Raw genomic sequence first — 24,524 nt, 5'->3', positions numbered from 1 at the left:
ACGTGAGCAGCGGACGCAGTGTTTCAACGTGTCCGCTGCCCATTATAAAGTCCCAGGGAGGAGGGGGTGGAGTTCCGGCCGGGCATGCACAGTAAAAAATGCAGGACACAACGTACGAAAAAACATTCCCTTGAACGTTTTTTTGATACGACGGCCCGCCAAATACCGACGCATCCAGTGCACGACGTATGGAACGTGTGTCCATACATCGCGATGCGTCGGTAATACAAGTCTTTGTGACAAAAACGCATCCTGCGGGCAACTTTGCAGGATGTTTTTTTTCCACAGAACGATGCATTGTGACCGTCTGCAAAAGACGGAAATGTGAAAGTAGCCTTACTGGCCATGTGACATCATCAGGAGATTTAAAATGACAGGCGCCTCCAGGCTCTGCGACAGTTGTTATTGGAGGAAGAGAGTGCTTGTCCTGGCATGTGTGTTCACAGGTTAACGAATTAGAGTCCTGTAGTAGTGTTGATACTCGTGCTGAAACTGAACTATCATACTAACAGTCCTCATAAGGGCTAATATTATGCTTTGCTGTTTGCATCAGATACTTTCTGCATTTAGCCAAGGGAGGGAAAGAGAGTTGCAGGAGCAACGAGAGTGGCTGAATAAAGTCAGTGCATGGTGCCCCAGATCGATGTCGATTCAGTCATTTTGTATTTCTTCCATTTTATTACTATTGCACCAACCGTTGTCTCCTTCTCACCCAGCATCTTACTTATGGTTTTGTAGCCCATTCTAGTTTTGTGCAGTTCTATGATCTTGTCCCTGATATCCTTAGAGAGCTCTTTGGCCTTGCCTATGTTGTAGAGGTTGGAGTCTGACTGACTAAGTCTGTGGATAGGAGTCTTTTATAAAGTTGACTATGTAAGACAGCTGTCTTTAATGCAGGTAAGGAGTTGATTATGGGCATCTAATTGGTCTGTAGGAGCCAGAACGGTAAATGGTTGGTAGGGGATCAAATACTTATTTCTCACTGCAAAATGCAAATAAATTTATATAATTTATACAATGTGATTTTCTGGATTTTATTTTTGATATTCTATCTCTCAATGTTAAAATTAACCTACCCGTAAAATTATAGACTGTTCATGTCTATGCCAGTGGGCAAACTTACAAAATCAGCAAGGGATCAAAAACTTATTTTCCCCATTGAAACTGTGGCAGTTGACCACATTTTTATTTTTTATTTTAAAAAATTGACTATATTGTCATCCACAGTTGCTTTGTGGTACATTTCTGTATTATATAATAATATTTTCCTGGACTCAATTTCTCATCCATATACTATTATGTGCTCAATGGCACATATCGGTGTTAAAAAAACACTCCCAGAAAGAGTTAAAAATTGTTTCTGTATTCAATTACTTATCCATGTACTATAACATGTGCTGCAGTACATTTGAGTTTTGCACAACACTCCCAAAAATGTTGCAAAATTTCCCTCTATTCAATTCCTCTTCCATATACAGTACAGACCAAAAGTTTGGACAAACCTTCTCATTTAAAGATTTTTCTGTATTTTCATTACTATGAAAATTGTACATTCACACTGAAGGCATCAAAACTATGAATTAACACATGTGGAATTATATACTTATCAAAAAAGTGTGAAACAACTGAAATTATGTCTTATATTCTAGGTTCTTCAAAGTAGTCACCTTTTACTTTGATATATATATAAAAGCCAGTAGCGCTTGCACACTCTAAAAGACTGCAGCAAATAGTGTTACGTAACACCCGTCCGTAACTCAAATAGTTGTAAAAAGAAACAAAAAAGAACTATCTGCGCTGTGTTCAGAGTTTTTATGTAAAAAACCTAAATAAATGCCTGTTAGAAATCAATCACTTTATAGGGGGAATCAATGTTTAAATGAATGTCAACAATCAAGAGAAGAAAGGGTTAAAAAGTGGTTAAAAGATATAAACAAATATATATATATAAATCCTGCTTCCACTATAAAGTTCAGTAGTGGTGCACTTACGTGGCCCGGACGAGGATGGCGATATCAAAAAGGTGCCGTGTGCTAGCTTCAATCTTTGTCAGGTGAAGCTGTAGTGGCCGCGCACGATCCTCCACAGCCCTGGATCAGCTGTCTGCAGATGATCTGACCCAGAAGGGGGTGACGGAGCAAAAGGGGGCCGTGTGCTGCCTTCGGATGTATCAGAAAAAGCTGTCGTTGTTGCGCACTACCTAACGTAGTCACCGTGCACTTCCGTTGTTAGAAGAGGGTAATATCCAATAGATCCCGTGTTTTGCCTTTCAGATGGCGGGCTGCAGGCACTGCCCCGGCCGGTGGCAGAAGATCCTGCGCTCACATGCAGTGTAGAAAGGATTAATATTGCTGGGCTAAGCCGTTAGGTGCTCTGCTACTGCAGGACCTTACGTGACGTCACGGTCACGTGAGTATTCACGTGACAGGCTAAGGAAAGCGTGTGGGACCAATTCCTACGCGTTTCGGAGACAACCGTGCTCCTTCAGGGTGAAGGAGCACGGTTGTCTCCGAAACGCGTAGGAATTGGTCCCACACGCTTTCCTTAGCCTGTCACGTGAATACTCACGTGACCGTGACGTCACGTAAGGTCCTGCAGTAGCAGAGCACCTAACGGCTTAGCCCAGCAATATTAATCCTTTCTACACTGCATGCGAGCGCAGGATCTTCTGCCACCGGCCGGGGCAGTGCCTGCAGCCCGCCATCTGAAAGGCAAAACACGGGATCTATTGGATATTACCCTCTTCTAACAACGGAAGTGCACGGTGACTACGTTAGGTAGTGCGCAACAACGACAGCTTTTTCTGATACATCCGAAGGCAGCACACGGCCCCCTTTTGCTCCGTCACCCCCTTCTGGGTCAGATCATCTGCAGACAGCTGATCCAGGGCTGTGGAGGATCGTGCGCGGCCACTACAGCTTCACCTGACAAAGATTGAAGCTAGCACACGGCACCTTTTTGATATCGCCATCCTCGTCCGGGCCACGTAAGTGCACCACTACTGAACTTTATAGTGGAAGCAGGATTTATATATATATATTTTTTTATATCTTTTAACCACTTTTTAACCCTTTCTTCTCTTGATTGTTGACATTCATTTAAACATTGATTCCCCCTATAAAGTGATTGATTTCTAACAGGCATTTATTTAGGTTTTTTACATAAAAACTCTGAACACAGCGCAGATAGTTCTTTTTTGTTACCTTTTACTTTGATGACTGCTTTGCACACTCTTGGCAGTCTCTTGATGAGCTTCAAGAGGTAGTCACCGGGAATGGTTTTCACTTCACAGGTGTACCCTTTCAGGTTTAATAAGTGGGATTTCTTGCCTTATAAATAAGGTTGGGACAATCAGTTGTGTTGTGCAGAAGTCTGGTGGATACACAGCTGATAGTCCTTATTATGGCAATAAAAAAGCAGCTAAGTAAAGAAAAACCATCATTACTTTAAGAAATGAAGGTCAGTCAGTCCAAAAAATTGGGAAAACTTTGAAAGTGTCCCCAAGTGCAGTGGCAAAAACCATCAAGTGCTAGAAAGAAACTGGCTCACATGAGGACCGCCCCGGGAAAGGAAGACCAAGAGTCACCTCTGCTTCTGAGGATAAGTTTATCCGAGTCACCAGCCTCAGAAATCACAGGTTAACAGCAGCTCAGAATAGAGACCAGGTCAACGCCACACAGAGTTCTAGCAGCAGACATATCTCTACAACAACTGTTAAGAGGAGACTTTGTGCAGCAGGCCTTCATGGTAAAATAGCTGCAAGGAAACCACTGCTAAGGACAGGCAACAAGCAGAAGAGACTTGTTTGGGCTAAAGAACACAAGGAATGGACAGTAGACCAGTGGAAATCTGTGCTTTGGTCTGATGAGTCCAAATTTGATATTTTTGGTTCCAACCACCGTGTCTTTGTGCGACGCAAAAAAGGTGAACGGATGGACTCTACATGCCTGGTTCCCACCGTGAAGCATGGAGAAGGAGGTGTGATGATGTGGGGGTGCTTTGCTGGTGACACTGTTGGGGATTTATTCAAAATTGAAGGCATACTGAACCAGCATGGCTACCACAGCATCTTTCAGCGGCATGCTATTCCATCCGGTTTGCGTTTAGTTGGCCCATCATTTATTTTTCAACAGGACAGTGACCCCAAACACACCTCCAGGCTGTGTAAGGGCTATTTGACCAAGAAGAAGAGTGATGGGGTGCTACACCAGATGACCTGGCCTTCAGAGTCACCAGACCTGAACCCAATCGAGATGGTTTGGGGTGAGCTGGACCGCAGAGTGAAGGAAAAAGGGCCAACAAATGCTAAGCATCTCTGGGAACTCCTTCAAGATTGTTGGAAGACCATTCCCGGTGACTACCTCTTGAAGCTCATCAAGAGAATGCCAAGAGTGTGCAAAGCAGTCATCAAAGCAAAAGGTGGCTACTTTGAAGAACCTAGAATATAAGACATATTTTCAGTTGTTTCACACTATTTTGTTAAGTATATAATTCCACATGTGTTAATTCATAGTTTTGATGCCTTCAGTGTGAATGTACAATTTTCATAGACATGAAAATACAGAAAAATCTTTAAATGAGATGGTGTGTCCAAACTTTTCGTCTGTACTGTACTATTATGTGCACTGTTATACATTTCGGTGGCATATAACACTCCAAAAAAAGTTAAAAACACTTTCTACATTCAATTACTCATCCATAGAGTATTACGTGCCCTGTGGGTGACACAGATAACAGAATCATGCAAAATTCCCGAGAGAGGAATATCAGAGTCAGAGGAAGTTGGCTTGACAGTGGAGTTGGCAGAACACTGTAATTCAGAACCGGCTGCTTTCCTGTGATCACCAAGTCCCGAACCCAAGCCACAGCCTTCACCGCTGAGGTTCTTGTACACTGCGGACAGTAGAGCCAGGATCCAGGAATTGGTGAGTGGACTGCAGAGCCTAGGCTGGTCGGTAGAGACAAGAAAGCGAGCCAGGACCAGGGCTGTGGAAATGCTACCTTGCCCTCTTGTCAAAAGGTACAGAGAGTTGGCATTCTGGCAGAAGGTCGTTACCTATGACTAGCAGTGGAGATGGGGGACCATTGTAGAGTTTGGGACCCATCATCGCATCTTGTTCAACCAGAAGTTAGTAGAGACAGAACACTTGCCTCAGAGGCTTCAAGAGCTGACACCTGGAACCAGGGTCACGTTCCTCAAAAATGGAGGTGCAACATCGCTGTTATGTGGTGGGTGTGATCCGAGAAATAAGGGAGCAGGATGAAACCTTCATGAAAAATTAACAAGCCTGGGAGAGAATCCTCGAGGCAGCTTGAGACAGGCTACTGCCACCTCTGACAGATCGGACTGTCCTTGGGTTTCCCTACCTCCTATGTGGGAGCAGGCGATTGTGCAGGTGACACAGGAGGCTGTCGACAATTTCTACATGTCGGGGTCTACGGCACTACCTGTAAGTCACTTACAATCCTGGGAATTGGGCTCCAGGAAGCAGGTGGAGGCAGTTCCCCCAGCCCCCTGAAGAAGGAGAAGAGGAAGAGGACACCTGAAAGGGGTTACTATATTTCCCTCAGAATTTTTTCTTTGTGCGCGAAACGCGCGTTGGGGCTGGCTCCACTGCCTCACCACATACAGGTTACAATGGGTGAGATGCCTTTTTAGTTACCTACTCCTGCCACAGTCTGACTCTACTATGTAGATATATTTGGGTTTGTCTCTTGTCTCACCACATGTCATGGTACAATTTAATGACTATGTAGATATTCCCTAGCTTTTTATACAAATGATTTTGATAAATAATGTATTTTATTTTCACGTCTCTTATCCCATGCCTGATACGCTCATTTGTGGAGTTGTGCAATGGAACCTTTTTTGACACTGTGCACCACTTTTTCCATCGCCTTTTTTTCTTAAATATTATATTTTTGTAATAAAAACTGACATATTTTTTATATATCCGAACTTTGCACTTCTATGTCTCGTATAGGTTGCAGTCTTAGTAGTGTGTCCGCCATTTGGTCCAGTAATACATACAATGACAATATTTTGTGTCTTTAATATTTCCTTTTTGGTTTGGTTGATATTGAATATAATTTGACTACTATGTATGAACCTTCACATGTGCAATCAACATGCGTTACTCTGGGAATACCACTGCACAAAAATGCAGACAATTGGGCCTCAACAACCATCAACCGCCCCATCACACGTTTCTGCTGCTTCTTCCTCCTCCTCTGTTACCATGCCAACTATTGAGACACAGGTCTTCAACCGCAAAACCTCAAGTTCCTTCCCCACTCCAGTCACACTGACTGAGAGCCCGCCTTCAGCTGTAACGAAATGCCTGCTGTTTTAGAGAACAGCATTTAAGAGAACGAGCACACCACAAAGTTTGAAATCTACAGTAATATCTCTGTCTGCACCTCTCTCACGGTCCAGCAGGTTCACTGTACTTCACCCTCTCTCAGCACTGCAGCCAGCCCACGGTACCACAGTTGTGGTCATGTAAAAGATTGTTTCCTCCTACGCATGACACATCTAAGAGGTTGAACTCCACCGTCTCCAATCTGTTGGCCACGGAAATGCTGCCTTTCCACCTGGTAGATACAGACAGTTTCCGAAAGCTGATGGCCGTTGCAGTCCCCCAGTACCAATTGCCCAGTTGCCATTACTTTTCTAAGAAAGCTGTGCCTGCGCTACACCAGCATGTGGCAGACAACATCACCCATTTCTTGACTAAATCTGTATCTGCCAGGTTGCATTTCACCACAGACACGTGGATGAGTAAGCATGGCCAAGGGCGTTACATCTCAATGACTTGGCACTGGGTGACTCTGGTGGCTGTGGGAGCAGGAGCTGCTCCACAAATATTGGAATCCCCAGGGCTTGCAGGACAAACATCTATATTTAGCACTACCTCCACTGCTTCTGCACCTCCTCTTTCTCTCATAGGGCCTCTACCTGCACCCTCAACCTCTGCCTTAATGAGACACGCGTTCCATCAGTGCAGAGCGAGTCTCCACCACCTCCATACTACGCAGCCAGGGCTCACCACAATCAGGCAGTGTGAAGAAACCAGATTGTATCTTAATTTCCCAGACAACCATCTTTTGCAAAAACAAAAGAACTGACTTTTCATCTGTATATTGGCTTGTGCATTTAAGTGTTTATGTCTGGTGGTTCAAGAAGACAGACTTGCAAACTGATACATTTAACATACAATGTAAGTCTGTAATAGTGACTTGTACATAGTGTGTGTTTATCTTTGTTTATTGATGTGTGCTGATATGCTAATTGTGCATTGAATTCCAGAACTAGCTTGGTGACTTCTAAAGCAGAGAAGGAAAGACTGTGCAAATAAATTGAATGGTCAAGTAGTACTAGGTAATCTCATCACCATTGTTTGCCATATCTTGATGTTGAACTAAAGGACACTGGGTAATTCTAAAAATAGCTTACATGCCTTGGGTATATAAAAGACTCAGAGATCACATCTGGGGAGTCTGAAGTAAGACAGAGCTACCAGCGAGACATTCTGAAAACCACCCAACAGACAAGAGAAAGGACTGCAGCCAATTCATCATGGCACCATCACGAGGGACACTGATCTAGGATTCTATAGGATACAACCTAGGGGTTTTCGGCTCCGGTTGGAAGGACACAGATCTGATCCAGTGACCATCTCTGCACCATGGATATGTTTGGAGAAAGCCAGGGTTGGGACCCGCTGGTCGCATGGTTCCATGGAGATGGTCAGATAAGCCAGGTGGTGACTCTCGTGTCAACTGGCTTTGGATGTTGTATGGACTCTATGGACAGTTCTTGGTCATCTCCCTATGCTTGTCGTTACCCCTTCTCTGTGCGTTCATCCACAGATGGAGTAGCGACCCTGGGAGCTCTGACATCATGTCATACTGGAAATACATGGAGACACAGTGATATTTTATATGCGCCCATGTGACCCTGGGAGCTCTGACATCATGTCATACTGGAAATACGTGGAGACGCAGTGATATTTTATATGCGCCCATGTAACCAAACAATTCCAGTCATGGTGGGATTTTTCTGTTTGCTATTGTGTGTTGTGGTTCAATAAAGTATTGCTACACTGTTTTACCTTAACCCTGTGTTGTCTGTGTAGTGTATTGCCCATGGGGAGATAGAGCGGGCGTTCATTGGTATGAGCCGTGGTCCATGCAGTCTTGCTAAAGACTGCCGGGCCAGCGGATGAGAGCACCCACTGACCCTGTTTCTCCATGACAGGCAGTGTTAAAAATTTATATGCCTTGGAGATCACAGTCACACAGCTGAAGAGTTGTGGACATCTCTCCAGGCTGAGTTTAATCAATGACTGTCTGCTGAACCTGCACTCAGGTGTGAACTTGTGGCGGCCCTACGGCGAGGCAAGTTCACACATGTGCCTTGCATGGCTCACGTTGTCAACCTCGCGGTACAGCATTTTTTCTGCCACTATCCTGGTCTGGGTGAGCTCTACAGAAAGCACGTAAGCTGTGTGCTCATTTCAGCCTTTGCTTCCCTCAGGTCATTGACTTGCATCGATACAGAGGTCTTTGTCCATGCCAGTTAACAGGTTGATATGCGAAGTGCCGACACGGTAGAATGCCACTCTGCACATGTTGCAGTGACTGTAGCAGCAGCAACGAGTCCTGACACAGTATGTCATGTGATATAGCCTGGGCCAACGCAGTACGGATGTGGCGCATATAACGTTTATGGAGTGGGCACAGATTAAGGACCACTGCACCCTTCTGCACAGTTTCAAAATGGCTACTAAGATGATTAGCGCTGACGACGCCGTCATCAGCATCACTATTCCAGTTATCTATATGCTGCAGCAGATTTTGAATAGCCTGAGGAAGGAGATGGTGGTTCCAGAAGCAGAGGAGGATGCGGAAAGGATAACATTGTCTCTAAGTTCCAGACTGTTGTCACACAGGTGGGTCGCAAAGGAGGGTGGGTTACTGCTATCGAGGGGGGCTGGTGATAACAGACAAACTGTTATCAAAGGTGCAAGATCTGAGGAACAAATAGAGGAGGAAGAGTTGATGGGCGAGCAACTGTCAGATGAAGGGGATAATCCTCCCCTCTCTGTTGTTCATGGTTGGTCAGAGGGGACAGAGCAACACAGCATGGGCTTGGACCTCCTGGTAGAGCCCGATATATGAGTGCCTTCTTGCTGCACTATCTGCAACATAATCCCCTTATACTTATGATTAGGAATACTGCTGACTAGTGTTGAGCGATACCTTCCGATATTCGAAAGTATCGGTATCGGATTGGATCGGCCGATACCGGCAAAATATCAGATCTCGCCGATACCGATACCCGATACCAATACAAGTCAATGGGACACAAATATCGGAAGGTATCCTGGATGGTTCCCAGGGTCTGAAGGAGAGGAAACTCTCCTTCAGGCCCTGGGATCCATATTCATGTAAAAAATAAAGAATAAAAATAAAAAATATGGATATACTCACCCGTCCGGTGGACCCTGGACCTTAGCGATGTAACCGGCAGCCTCCGTTCCTAAGAATGCAGAGTGAAGGACCTTCGATGATGTCGCGGCTTGTGATTGGTTGCGTGACCGCTCATGTGACCGCTCACGCGACCAATCACAAGCCGCGACGTCATTGCAGGTCCTACACTCACTGCATTCTTAGGAACGGAGGCTGTCGATTACACCGCTAAGGTCCAGGGTCCGCCGGACGGGTGAGTATATCCATATTTTTTATTCTTTATTTTTTACATGAATATGGATCCCAGGGCCTGAAGGAGAGTTTCCTCTCCTCCAGACCCTGGGAACCATACACTGGGAACTTCCGATTCCGATTTCCGATATCACAAAAATATCGGACCTCGGTATCGGAATTCCGATACAGCAAATATCGGCCGATACCCGATACTTGCGGTATCGGAATGCTCAACACTACTGCTGACTACTGGGTTGCCACTCTGTTAGATCCACATTATCAAACCAAATTTTGCCAGATGTTTCCTGCCCTGGCATTGGACCCGCAAATGCTGGAGTATTGAAACACAATTTTACACAACCTTCAGAGACCTTTTCCTCAAGACAGCAGTGAAGCACACAGTTCGCATAGCAGCCCTAGACTTCCTACCTCCGGCACGTCAATTCTTCAACACCAAAACATTTGCAGCAGTGATATAAGCAGAAGAAGCAATTTTTGTGAGTCCTTTGACACTTTTTTAGTCCGGCTCTTGCACCAGCACAAGAGAGTCCAAGTCTTACACGTGGTGAACGAATGAAGAAGATAGTGCAGGAGTATCTCGAACTGAATATCAGAGCCATCAGGGAGGGTTTGGAACACTTCACATTTTGGTCTTCCAAAATGGATGAGTGGCCTGAGCTTGCCTCACATGCCTTGGAGGTTTTATAGTGTCCGGCAGCCAGCTTTCTCTCAGAACGTGTCTTTAGCGCTGCTGGTGGTGTCCTGACCGATAAGTGCAGCCGGCTGTCCCCTGAAAGTGTAGACCGCCTAACTTTCATCAAGATGAATAAGTCATGGATCTCCAAGGACTTTTGCACCCCAATCACAGACTGTAAATACTAGGTGATATTGCATTATTTAGTATTCCGCATTAATGTCCCATAACTGCACTCTGTGATATCTTTAGTGTGGCTTCTGTGCCTGCTGTGGCTGCTACTGATGTTAACACAAATTTGTGGAAATGTAATCAGTAGTATTGAGCATTCCGATACCGCAAGTATCGGGTATCGGCTGATACTTGCGGGTATCGGAATTCCGATACCGAGATCCGATACTTTTGTGGTATCGGGTATCGGTATCGAAACAACATTAATGTAATAATGTGTAAAAGAGAGAATTAAAATAAAAAATATTGCTATACTCACCTCTCCGACGCAGCCTGGACCTCAGCGAGGGAACTGGCAGCGTTGTTTGCTTAAAATTCGCGCGTTTACTTCCTTACTTGAAGTCCCGGCTTGTGATTGGTCGCGTGCCGCCCATGTGGCCGCGACGCGACCAATCACAGCAAGCCGTGACGTAATTTTAGGTCCTTCAGGATTTAAAAATTACGTTCTGGCTTGTGATTGGTCGCGTCGCGGTCACATGGGCGACGCGACCAATCACAAGCCGTGACGTCACGGGAGGCTGGACACGCGCGCATTTTAAAATGTGTGGGTGAATTGAGGCCACTTTTCTGGTGTCTGTCCCTCATTTGATGTGTTTTGGCAGCATTTGGGGCCGTTATAAGGTGTTGTGCATGCATTTGTTTTTGCCTCCCAATGACATGAATGGCGTTCTGTTATGTTTGGTGAATATTGGACAAATTAATTGGCAAATATTGCAAATTCGGCGATTGTAATCCGAACCGAACATTGAAATATTCGCTCATCTCTAATGATCTTATATATAGTTACATAGTTATTAAGGTTGAAGGAAGACTGTAAGTCCATCTAGTTCAACCCATAGCCTAACCTAACATGCCCTAACATGTTGATCCAGAGGAAGGCAAAAAAAACCCATGTGGCAAAGAGTAACTCCACCATGGGGAAAAAAATTCCTTCCCGACTCCACATACGGCAATCAGACTAGTTCCCTGGATCAACGCCTTATCAAGGAATCTAGTGTATATACCCTGTAACATTATACTTTTCCAGAAAGGTATCCAGTCCCCTCTTAAATTTAATTAATGAATCACTCATTACAACATCATACGGCAGAGAGTTCCATAGTCTCACTGCTCTTACAGTAAAGAATCCGCGTCTGTTATTATGCTTAAACCTTCTTTCCTCCAGACGTAGAGGATGCCCCCTTGTCCCTGTCTCAGGTCTATGATTAAAAAGATCATCAGAAAGGTGTTTGTATTGTCCCCTCATATATTTATACATTAAAATAAGATCACCCCTTAGTCTTCGTTTTTCCAAACTAAATAGCCCCAAGTGTAATAACCTATCTTGGTATTGCAGACCCCCCAGTCCTCTAATAACCTTGGTCGCTCTTCTCTGCACCCGCTCCAGTTCAGCTGTCTTTCTTATACACCGGAGACCAGAACTGTGCACAGTATTCTAAGTGTGGTCGAACTAGTGACTTGTATAGAGGTAAAATTATGTTCTCCTCATGAGCATCTATGCCTCTTTTAATACATCCCATTATTTTATTTGCCTTTGTAGCAGCTGCCTGACACTGGCCACTGAATATGAGTTTGTCATCCACCCATATACCCAGGTCTTTTTCATTGACGGTTTTGCCCAGAGTTTTAGAATTAAGCACATAGTTATACATCTTATTACTTCTACCCAAGTGCATGACCTTACATTTATCCCCATTAAAGCTCATTTGCCATTTATCAGCCCAAGCTTCTAGTTTACATAAATCATCCTGTAATATAAAATTGTCCTCCCCTGTATTGATTACCCTGCAGAGTTTAGTGTCATCTGCAAATATTGAAATTCTACTCTGAATGCCCCCTACAAGGTCATTAATAAATATGTTAAAAAGAAGAGGGCCCAATACTGACCCCTGTGGTACCCCACTGCTAACCGCAACCCAGTCCGAGTGTGCTCCATTAATAACCACCCTTTGTTTCCTATCCCTGAGCCAGCTCTCAACCCACTTACACATATTTTCCCCTATCCCCATTACTCTCATTTTATGTAACAACCTTTTGTGTGGCACCATATCAAAAGCTTTGGAAAAGTCCATATACACTACGTCCACTGGGTTCCCTTGGTCCAGTCCGGAACTTACCTCTTCATAGAAGCTGATCAAATTAGTCTGACATGAACGGTCCCTAGTAAACCCGTGCTGATACTGGGTCATAAGGTTATTCCTCTTCAGATACTCCAGTATAGCATCCCTTAGAATGCCCTTCAGGATTTTACCCACAGTAGAGGTTAAGCTTACTGGCCTATAATTACCGAGTTCAGTTTTTGCCCCTTTTTTGAATATTGGCACCACATTTGCTATACGCCAGTCCTGTGGTACAGACCCTGTTATTATGGAGTCTTTAAAGATTAAAAATAATGGTCTATCAATGACTGTACTTAGTTCCTGCAGTACTCGGGGGTGTATCCCATCCGGGCCCGGAGATTTGTCAATTTTAGTTATTTTTAGACGCCGCTGTACTTCCTGCTGGGAAATTATTTTTTCCTTGCTTTTCACTTTCTCCAAAACCTTTGAATGTAGGAGCACGACAACTACACTTTAAAAATATTTAAATGAGGCCCACCAGTTCTTGCCTGCAAAGCCTTTATGAGTGTGCAAGTACACGAACTAAGCTTTCAAAATATTTAACCATTTTCACTTCCTCCAGACCACCTTGTAGGGTCTGACGGAAAAATGCTCGGATTTCCCATTGATTCCCATTGTACTCATCACTTGAAATGAGCATCTGAGCACTATAAATTGCTTGATTCGAATAAGAAGCATCCAAGAATTTAAGTGCTCGCCCATCTGTAATTACAGTCCTTTCTCCTGGAGCAAACTTCATACACAGAAGAGGCCCAATCCCACAAGACTCGGTGTCCCAGACTCAGTGTCTCCAGCATCTTCCATTCATTTCTTGTCAGTTCCTACAAACAGATAACTCATCTTTCTTAACTGACTCATGCAGTCTCTATTCATAAAGAGACCATGGCACGTCTGTCTTTCTCAGCTACAGCGCACATTTTGGCTGGTAACTCACCAGCAGCACACTCAACCCTGCTTCATCCAGGAGACTGGCACTCCTAGTAAGCACAGGCCCTGATTCTAGTAAATAATAGGCAGGCAAATCTAATCATATTCTGCAGAGATTCGACTTAACCCTGTTCTTATCTGCTACATATCCCCCTTGTGCCCAAAGCTGGAGGCTGGTCACCATAATACAGGGGAACCCACACCGTTTTTTTTTTCATTATTTATTTAGACCACAGGTACCAGCTGCTGCTCCTGCTCTAGCTGATATTAGCGGCAGCAGGCGTAGGCTGATGGGAGCAGTAGTCCCATCAGCTCACATAGGATAAACTTTTTACCGCCGATCACAGCTGTGGTCTTACGCTGTCATTTGACAGTGTGGGAACCATGGCTGTGTGACCAGCGGTAATGATTTTACTGCCGATCAGAAGCAGTGTTTGCCTCGCTGTCATGCACATGACAGCATGGCAAACACTGGATGTTCAGGTGCCACATTCAAGTGAATTGAGTCTGAGTTAGGGTCCAGGTACTGTTCTGGTGCCCAAACACAAACTTTTTTTAGCTCTTTGTCCAGACCCGAACACCCAGGGGTCCGCTCATCTCTAATCACAGTAGCATTATAAACAGGACCCCTGTATATAGTGTATAGTGTACAGGTAATACATTGATCACAAGTGACAATATACACAGGAGTTATGTATGTAGTGTCAGTGTACAGGTAATACAGTGATCACTAGTGAAATACACAGGAGTTCTGTATTAGTCCATGAGCCGGGCCAGATATCGGTACCACCCGGAGTGACTAATTTTCTTTGGTATTTTTAGGTAGATGCATGTCTGTAGTTTATTTTTTGATATGATAGCCCTTACATATACGTAGCTTATTAACCCCTTCAGCCCTAGGCCTATTTGTACCCAAGTGCCTAAGCCAATCTGACCTGTGCCACTTCATGGGCTAATAACTTTGGAACGCTTTCACCTATCCAAGCCATTCTGAGATTGTTTTCTCGTGACATATTGTACTTCACGTCAGTGCTAAATGGGAGTCAATATATTTTACCTTTCTATATAAAAAAATGCTAAATATTCGGAAATTTTGGAAAAATCGGCAATTTTTTAACTTTGAAATTCTCTGCTTTTTACAAAAATACTGATACCCCCCATAATAGTTATTAATTTACACTCCCCACATGTTTACTTCATATTGGCATCATTTTGAAAATGAAACCTTATTGTTTTACGACGTAATAGGGCTTATAGTTTTATGCGCAATTTTTCACATTTACAGCAAAACCCACTTTTCAAAGGACCAAGTCACTTCTGAAGTCACTTTAAGGGGCTTACATAACAGAAACCACCCATAAATTACCCCATTTTGCAAACTACACCCCTCAAGCTGTTCAAAACTCATTTTTAAAAACTGTTAACCCTTTAGGTGTTCCACAGGAATTTTAGCAGAATGAAGGCGAAATTTCAAAATTTCATTTTTTTTCCAGATATTACATTGTAATCCAATTTTACCTGCAACCTAGCAAGGGTTAACGGCAAACCCAAACTTGGTTACCCTAATTCTGCAGTTTATAGAAACACCCCACATGTACTCGTAAACTAAAGTATGGGCACACAGCACAGCTCAACACGGAAGGAGCGCTATGTGGTTTTTGGGTGGCGGATTCACTGGAAGAAATCTAGGGGGCCATGTCACATTTGAAGGCTGCCTGAGGTACCCCCACAGTGGAAACCCCAAAAAGTGACCCTATTTTGGAAACTACACCCCCAAGGAATCTTTTAGGGGGTATAGTGACCACTTTGACCCAACCAGTGTTTCACAGTAGTTGGAAACACTTGGTTGAGAAAATGGAAAAAGTGCATTTTTTACATGAAGGTGTCATTTTAGGCTCATTTTTTTATTTTTAAGAGGTGTACCAGCAAAAAATGCACCCCACTATTTGTTCACCAATCTCTCCCGAACACAACAACACCCGATATGTTGTCGTACACTGCAGTATTGGGGAACGGCAGGCCTCGGAAGGGAAGGAGCGCCAAATGACTTTTGGAGTGCAAATTTTACTGGAAGAAATCTAGGGGGCTATGTCACATTTGAAGACACCCTGAGGTGCCCCAACACACGCACACACACTGACACATACACGTTCTGTGCTGAACCTTAAGTCAAATCAAGAAGAAGCAGACACACGCCTCCTTCTCCATGCTCTTCATGCAGCAGAATCTGGTTACAAGTCGGTCATCATCACTTCGGAGGATACTGATGTCATGGTCCTGTGTCTGGGCATGTGCCACAAAATCCCATCCCACCTGTTCCAGAAATGCGGTACACAGAACCGGACAAGATTCCTGGATATCACCACTCTGAGCCGAACATTGGGAGGCAGCGTATGTGATTCATTGATTGGTATGCATGCATTTACAGGCTGTGACACCGTCAGTGCATTCGCTGGCCGTGGGAAGATGACGACACTCAAGCAGTTGAAGATGAACAAGACATACCAGGATGCCTTTCAGGAAGTTGGTCGTTCATGGGAAGTGTCTACCGAACTTTTTGAGAAGTTACAGGAAATCACCTGCCACATGTACCTGCCAACTACCCAAACAACTGAGGTAAACAGGCTCCGTTATCAGCTGTTCTGTGCCAGACGTGGAGTGGTAGAGTCAAGTCAACTCCCTCCTTGCCAGGACTGCCTTTTCATGCATGCACTGCGTGCAAACTACCAGGCTGCGATCTGGAGGAGAAGTCTGCAGAGCCAGCCATGGGTTGCAAACCCAACAGACTGCGGTTGGATGATAGATAACGACGGAAAGCTTGTTGTCAAGTGGATGCAAGGGGCACCAGCACCAGAAGCTATTATACAGCTACTGTCCTGCAAGTGTGTGCGGTCATGTGAACTTCCTCAGTGTACTTGCCTCAGCAATGGCCTGAAGTGCACAGACATGTGCAGATTACAGACATGCCAGAACAAGGGTACTGAAGACGAGCCAGTAGAACAACAGTCAGATTCAGAGTCCGATGTTGAAGATATTATGGAGTAACATATATATATATATATATATATATATATATATATATATATATATATATATATATATATATATATATATATGCACGCACATGACATGTTCAGTGTGTATTTACATAACTTGGATTAAATTTTGTTACAAATACTACATCTAGTCACTCCGGGTGGTACCGATATCGTCATATTTGGTTCTTGGCTCATGCTAAAATTCCTGTGGAACACCTAAAGGGTTAACAGTTTTTAAAAATGAGTTTTGAACAGCTTGAGGGGTGTAGTTTGCAAAATGGGGTAATTTATGGGTGGTTTCTGTTATGTAAGCCCCTTAAAGTGACTTCAGAAGTGACTTGGTCCTTTGAAAAGTGGGTTTTGCTGTAAATGTGAAAAATTGCGCATAAAACTATAAGCCCTATTACGTCGTAAAACAATAAGGTTTCATTTTCAAAATGATGCCAATATGAAGTAAACATGTGGGGAGTGTAAATTAATAACTATTATGGGGGGTATCAGTATTTTTGTAAAAAGCAGAGAATTTCAAAGTTAAAAAATTGCCGATTTTTCCAAAATTTCCGAATATTTAGCATTTTTTTATATAGAAAGGTAAAATATATTGACTCCCATTTAGCACTGACGTGAAGTACAATATGTCACGAGAAAACAATCTCAGAATGGCTTGGATAGGTGAAAGCGTTCCAAAGTTATTAGCCCATGAAGTGGCACAGGTCAGATTGGCTTAGGCACTTGGGTACAAATAGGCCTAGGGCTGAAGGGGTTAATAAGCTACGTATATGTAAGGGCTATCATATCAAAAAATAAACTACAGACATGCATCTACCTAAAAATACCAAAGAGAATTAGTCACTCCGCTTGGTACCGATATCGTCAAATTTGGTTCTTGGCTCATGGACTATATATAGTGTACAAGTAATACAGTGATCACCGGTGACATTTTTTACAGGAGCTCTGTATACATTATATAGTGTTCAGGTGATATAGTGATCACTGATGACATTATACACAGGAGCACTGTATATAGTGTCAGTGAACAGTAAAAAAGTTATGTTTCAGCTCACCCCCATCAGCAAATCCATGAGAGTCCACAGGAACATCCGAGCAAGGAAAACGCCACCGCCCAACGTCCTCTGCTGAGTAAGTAAGAAAAAAAAAAAATCCAGCTCCGGAGTAAAAGTCATCAATTTTATTTCCACATATTTAAAATTCGGAAAAAGCTGCTTGCAAGTGACTGCACAACTATTTCAGAAAAGAAGCCATAAGTTAGCTGAACGCGTTTCAAGCACGCATGGTGCTCTTTGTCCACAGCATAATGTGTTAATATTAAATGGATTTCCTTTCCTTCATTGCTGAAAGGGTTAAGGACTCTTTCCATGCTAGCTGAGAACATACAGCCTGATGGTTCTCAGCTGCAACTGCTAATAATTTATTCCCTCTAGGTATACTGGCTCTGGGAATTTCTTTCTTGCCTGTGAAAGAGTCTTCTTCCTGTACTAAGTGATAAGCTGAGTAATTGGAGTTGTAGTTGTAGTGATCTGTTCTTAGCTGTAGTATGTGAGTGTTCATCTTCTGGTCTCTATTCCTTATTAGTTATTCATCTCTGTCCCTATCCTACCTATTTTTGGTGAGTGCTTTTGCATGATAGTTGTTTTCTGTTATCCCTGTTTTGTCTTTGAGTCTTGTATACCTTAAATTTCTGTCCTATGTCTCATGGGGTAAGGTAGGGGACAGATTAGGGTTTAACAAGAGCATAGTAAGGTAGGAGACCCGGGCCTCTCTACATTCAAGAGTACCCATGGACAGAGATAGTTAGGGTCCCATTTCCAGGAACAGTTTGAGGTTCCTCTCACTTAATTAAGACTGTCACAGTGTGACACTTAGCCCCAATTCATTATGTCATGTTCTTTATTTCTCCTACCCCCACCTTCAATTCATCATTTACTCTCCCCAACTCCAGTTTCAAGTTATCATCATTTGCACCTCCCTCGCCCTCAATTCATTATCATTTGCTCCCCCACCCGCAATTTGTTATGATTTGCTGTACCCCACCCTCATTTCATCATTATTTGCTCTCCACACACCCCCTCAACTCATCATTAGCTGTACCCAACTCCAGTTCATCTTTATTTGCTCTCCCCACCCGCACTCTCATGTAATTATTTGCTGTCCCCATCCCCCAAACTCAATTCATCATTATTTGCTCTCTGCCTCCTCAGTACATAATTCACTATCCCCCATCCCACTCCCTCAATTCATTAGCATTTGCTCCCCTCAAGCCCTTTTAATTTAATTTATTTAAAAGAAAAAAGTTTTCATACTTACCTCTCACAATCACTAGCAGCCGCAGCTTCACTTCTGGAGTCCTCCTGGAGAGTGGTGCGTGTATGCAGGTGCGTACTCGATGGCGTCGTCACATACATGCCATTTCCAGAGCATCAAAAAAGAGGCAGAGGGACTCCCTTGAAGCTGCACAACTATTCTGTGGAGCTCAAAGGAAGGCTCCCTGCACCAGTGCATACTACATTATTATACATTGGGGCCCGGTGAGAAGAAACCCCCTAGGTACTTCTGCTCACCAGGCCTCATATAACAGTAAGAGTAGTAATGCACTTTGGACCCTGGTGCTTCACTTAAAGAGACAGCTCCCAGCTCTCCTGAGCGGCACCAGCAACTCCATGACACTGCAGCAATGTCACCTTCCAGCAGGACAGCTCATCCATGCTTTCAGACTGTGTTTGCAATGCTGTAACTGCCCTTACTTATTTAGTCATTTAGACATTTAGTTTTTATACTGCAATCGCCTGCGCTCTCCGGGACTTCACACCCACATTTCATCCAATAATTATTATTATTATTATTATTATTATTATTTATTTATATAGCACCATTGATTCCATGGTGCTGTACATGAGAAGGGGTTACATACAGATTACAGATATCACTTAAAGTAGACAGACTAACAATGACAGAGTGATACAGAGGGGCGAGGACCCTGCCCTTGCGGGCTTACATTCTACAGGATTATGGGGAAGGAGACAGTAGGTTAGGGGTTGTGGGAGCTCCGGTGTTGGTGAGGCGGTAGCTTCGGTAGTGATGAGGAGGCAGCGAGGTCAGTGCAGGCTGTAGGCTTTCCTGAAGAGATGAGTTTTCGGGTTCCGTCTGAAGGATCCGACTGTGGTTGATAGTCGGACGTGTTGGGGCAGAGAGTTCCAGAGGATGGGGGATATTCGGGAGAAGTCTTGGAGGCGATTGGATGAGGAGCGAATAAGTGTGGAGGAGAGAAGGAGGTCTTGGGAGGACCGGAGATTACGTGAGGGAAGATATCGGGAGATTAGTTCAGAGATATATGGAGGAGACAGGTTATGGATGGCTTTGTAGGTCAGTATTAGTAATTTGAACTGGATACGCTAAGGGAATGGGAGCCAGTGAAGAGATTTGCAGAGGGGGGAAGCGGAGGAGTAGCGAGGAGAGAAATGGATTAGTCGGGCAGCAGAGTTAAGGATGGACTGGAGAGGTGCAAGGGTGTTAGCAGGGAGGCCACAGAAAAGGATGTTGCAGTAGTCAAGGCAGGAGATGATGAGGGCATGCACAAGCATTTTAGTAGATTGAGGGTTGAGGAAAGGACGGATTCTGGAGATATTTTTGAGCTGGAGGCAACAGGAGGTGCAAAGAGCTTGGATGTGCGGTTTGAAGGACAGGGCAGAGTCGAAGGTTACTCCGAGGCATAGGGATTCATTCCCTCTGGTAGGCATTAAGTAGCATCCACACAGGCAATGCGGTTTGGTTGAAAACAGTCTTATTGTTTTCGGATTCAAAACCAAAAACAGCCTCTTCTGGGCACAAGAGTAGCACAGCAAATAAACAGTTCATTTAGCAGGGCACATATGTCACTGTGGGCTCACGCAAACAGATTACAGTCCTTTCTCTCAGTGCAAACTTCATACACAGAAGAAGCCCGTTCCCACTAGTCTCGGTATTCCCATTAGGTCCAGCTGCTTCCACACGTTTCTCTGCAACTCCCACAAACAAACTGCTCAGCTTTCCTAGCTGACCCATGCAATCTCAATTCAGAGAGAGACCGTGGTATGCCTCTCTCTCTCAGCTACATACATGGTCAAAATTGTTGGTACCCCTTATTTAATGACAGAAAAACCCACAAGGGTCACAGAAATAACTTGAATCTGACAAAAGTAATAATAAATAAAAGATCTGAGAAAATGAACAAATGAAAATCAGACATTGCTTTTCAACCATGCTTTCGCAGAATTATAAAAAAAATAAACTCATGACATAGGCCTGGACAGAAATGATGGAACCCCTGAAAATGTGACAAAAGGGACATGTTAAATCATGGTGTGTCCACTAACTAGCATCACAGGTGTCACAGGTGTCTACAATCTTGCAATCCGTGAGTGGGCCTGTATATAGGGCTACAGATACTCACTGTGCTGTTTGGTGACATGGTGTTTATAATACTCAGCATGGACCAGAAGAAGCAAACGAAAGAGTTGTCTCAGGAGATTAGAAAGAAAATTATAGACAAACAAGTTAAAGGTAAAAGTTATAAGACGATGTCCAAGCAGCTTGATGTTCCTGTGACTACACATATTATTCAGAAATTTAAGATCCATGGGACTAACAAAAGAGCCCAGAAAAAACTTCTAAACAGATTAAAGGTGAACTTCAAGCTCAAGGAACATCAGTGTCAGATCGCACCATCCGTCATTGTCATTGTATGGGCCAAAGTGGAATTCATGGGAGACGACCAAAGAGGACACCATTGTTGAAAAAAAATTCATAAAAAAGTCAGACTGGAATTTGCCAAACTACATGTTGACAAGCCACAAAAGTTCTCGGAGAATGTTCTATGGACAGATGAGACAAAAATGGAACTTTTTGGCAAGACACATCAGCTCTATGTTCACAGATGGAAAAATGAAGCATATCAAGAAAAGAACACTGTCCCTACTGTGAAACATCTGGGAGGCTCTGTTATGTTCTGGGGCTGCTTTGCTACATCTGGCACAGGATGTCTAGAAGCTGTGCAGAGTACAATTAAATCTCAAGACTGTCAAGGGATTCTAGAGAGAAATGTGCTGCCCTTTGTCAGAAAGCTTGGTCTCAGTCACAGGTCATGGGTCTTGCAACAGGGAAATGACCCAAAACACACAGCTAAAAACACCCAAGAATGGCTAAGAGGGAAACATTGAAATATTCTGAAGTGGCCTTCTATGAGCCCTGACCCAAATTCTATTGAGCATCTTTGGAAACAGCTGAAACATGCCGTCTGGAAAAGGCAACCTTCAAAACACGAGACGACTGGAGCAGTTTGCTCTTGAGGAGTGGGCCAAAATACCTGTCGAGAGGTGCAGTTACAGGAATCTTTTGATTGAAGTGATTGTCTCAAAAGGTTGTGCAACAAAATATTAAGTTAAGGGTACCATCATTTCTGTCCAGGCCTATTTCAAGAGTTTTATTTATTATTTTTTTTTATTCTGTGGAAGCATGGTTGAAAAGCAATGTCTGACTTTCATTTGTTGATTTTCATACATTTTCTATTTTTTATTACTTTTGTCAGATTCAAGTTATTTCTGTGACCATTGTGGGTTTTTCTGTCATTGAACAAGGGGTACCAACAATTTTGACCACGTGTGTGTAGCTCACATTTTTGCCTGTTGACTTTCCAGGAGCACACTGTCACACCTAGTAAACACAAGCCTTGATTTTTGTAAAAAGCAAAGGCATGTACATCTAATCAAATCCTGCAAAGCTAGGACTTAGGGCTCCTTTTCACTTGCGAAAGACGTGCGAGTCTCGCATGTTAAAACCAAGTTCTTGCGCCGGCACTCAGGAGCGGAATGTGCAGCTCCATGTGTTGCTATGCAGCCGCACGCTCCGCTCTGGAGTGCCGGCGCCAGAACTTGTTTTTAACATGCAAGACTCGCACGTATTTCTCCCAAGTTATAAGGAGCGCTTAAGCCTATCCTATCTTCTACTGCCACAGTAGGAAGTTAGTGTAGGGGAAAGGTCTCCTATGATAACATTGTCTTATACTAGGAGAACATGCATAAATTGCAAGTGAAATGTATTATATACAGAAATATGGTTGCATTATTTCAGCTGAGCCAGGAGGAAAAAGTCATTGGGGATCCTATAATGAATAGTTGTAGTTTTACAACAGCAGCAGAACCACAGGTTCTGAAACAATGATCAAATGTGAAAATTTTAAAAACTTACTGGATGAAAAAGTCAAGAATAGATTTTGTTTTGAACATTAGAGAACCCTGAACATTTTACAAATATTAACAATTGACAAGCAGCAAAATAGTAATATTGTGCACTAAAACAGTCCATTGGGAGGGAGGGGGCACCACTAGCTTCCCTCCATTCAGCTTGGCTTGATTGACAAGTCTCTCCTTATGTGCAAATAGAAATAGACCTATCAAGTCCCAGTGAGAACTGCACATATCAGACATTTGTGGCATGTCCTGTGGTCATGCCTTAAATGTCCAAGGTGCGACAAAATCTTTAAGGAACAGTTAAAGGAGATTTCCACTACTATTTGACCGCCTGTCATATGTCTCTTAACTCTTCATAACAATTGTTTTTCTAATATACTTTTATTACCTGCCCTTCTTCTATGAGCACAGCTAGGTGTGTGTCACTGAATCCTTAGATTACACGCAGGCACTAATTCCTGTTTGATACACCTGTTCCGCCCTTAATCTGGGAACAGTATTCTGACGGAATGAGAAGAGCGCGTCACTTTACTGATGGCACTAGAGCCAGGAGCGTATTGATTGCTGTCTCAGAGGGTGCAACCGAGCCCGTCATTGTGAGGGGCCTGCCAACGCCATCGCATACCTCAACTGTACCAGGTGTATCAGGTGTACAACAGTACCAGGTGAGCAATTTCCCTGCTTTAACACTTCCTTTTTTTATCAGATAAGACTATATTGTGCTTTTTTTTGTTCTCCAGTTATCTTGTGAAAAATTGGATAGCATCTAGATACCATCCATGCGTTGTCCATTTTTCTTAGAGTATGTTTCCACGTTCAGGATTGCATCAGGGTTTGATCAGGATTTGACGCAGGTAAAATCTGCACCTGAGATCACTGGCAGGTCACCTGCGTTTTTCATGCGGATTTGTGTGTGTTTTTGTAAGCTCGATAAAGATATACAAAAAAAAAAGAATGGTGATGTCATTTTTTGTCCAACCTCATCATTTACATACTCCATTGAAGAATAATGTTTACACACACAGATAGATGATAGATAGATGATAGATAGATCTATCGTATCTATCTATCGTATCTATTCTCTATCTATAAATATATCTATAGATAGCTAGATAGATATATCGATAGATACATATTAGATAGATACGATAGATGATAGATAAATAGATATATATGATAGATAGATAATAGATAGATACGATAGATAGATAGATAGATAGATAGATAGATAGATAGATAGATAGATAGATAGATAGATAGATAGATAATACCAAGCCTGATGTTTAGTATATCTACAGTATGTATCGATCTATCTATCTATAAATATACTGTATCTATAGATAGATTATCCATCTATATATATAATCGTTTAAGGGTCTGTTTGTCTGTAACGGAAATCCCGCGTCGCTGATTGGTCGCGCCCGGCCGGCCGCGACCAACCAGCGATATTGCAGCGGGATTTAAACACCACTTCGTAAATAAACTACATACATATTCTAGAATACCCGATGCATTAGAATTGGGCCACCATCTAGTAGATATGTAATAGCAAGGCCGATGTTTA

The sequence above is a fragment of the Ranitomeya variabilis genome, chromosome 3 (assembly GCF_051348905.1).
Source record: "Ranitomeya variabilis isolate aRanVar5 chromosome 3, aRanVar5.hap1, whole genome shotgun sequence".
Lineage (NCBI taxonomy): Eukaryota > Metazoa > Chordata > Amphibia > Anura > Dendrobatidae > Ranitomeya > Ranitomeya variabilis.
The sequence above is the reverse complement of the archived record's forward strand: the minus strand, read 5'-3'. Positions refer to the sequence as shown.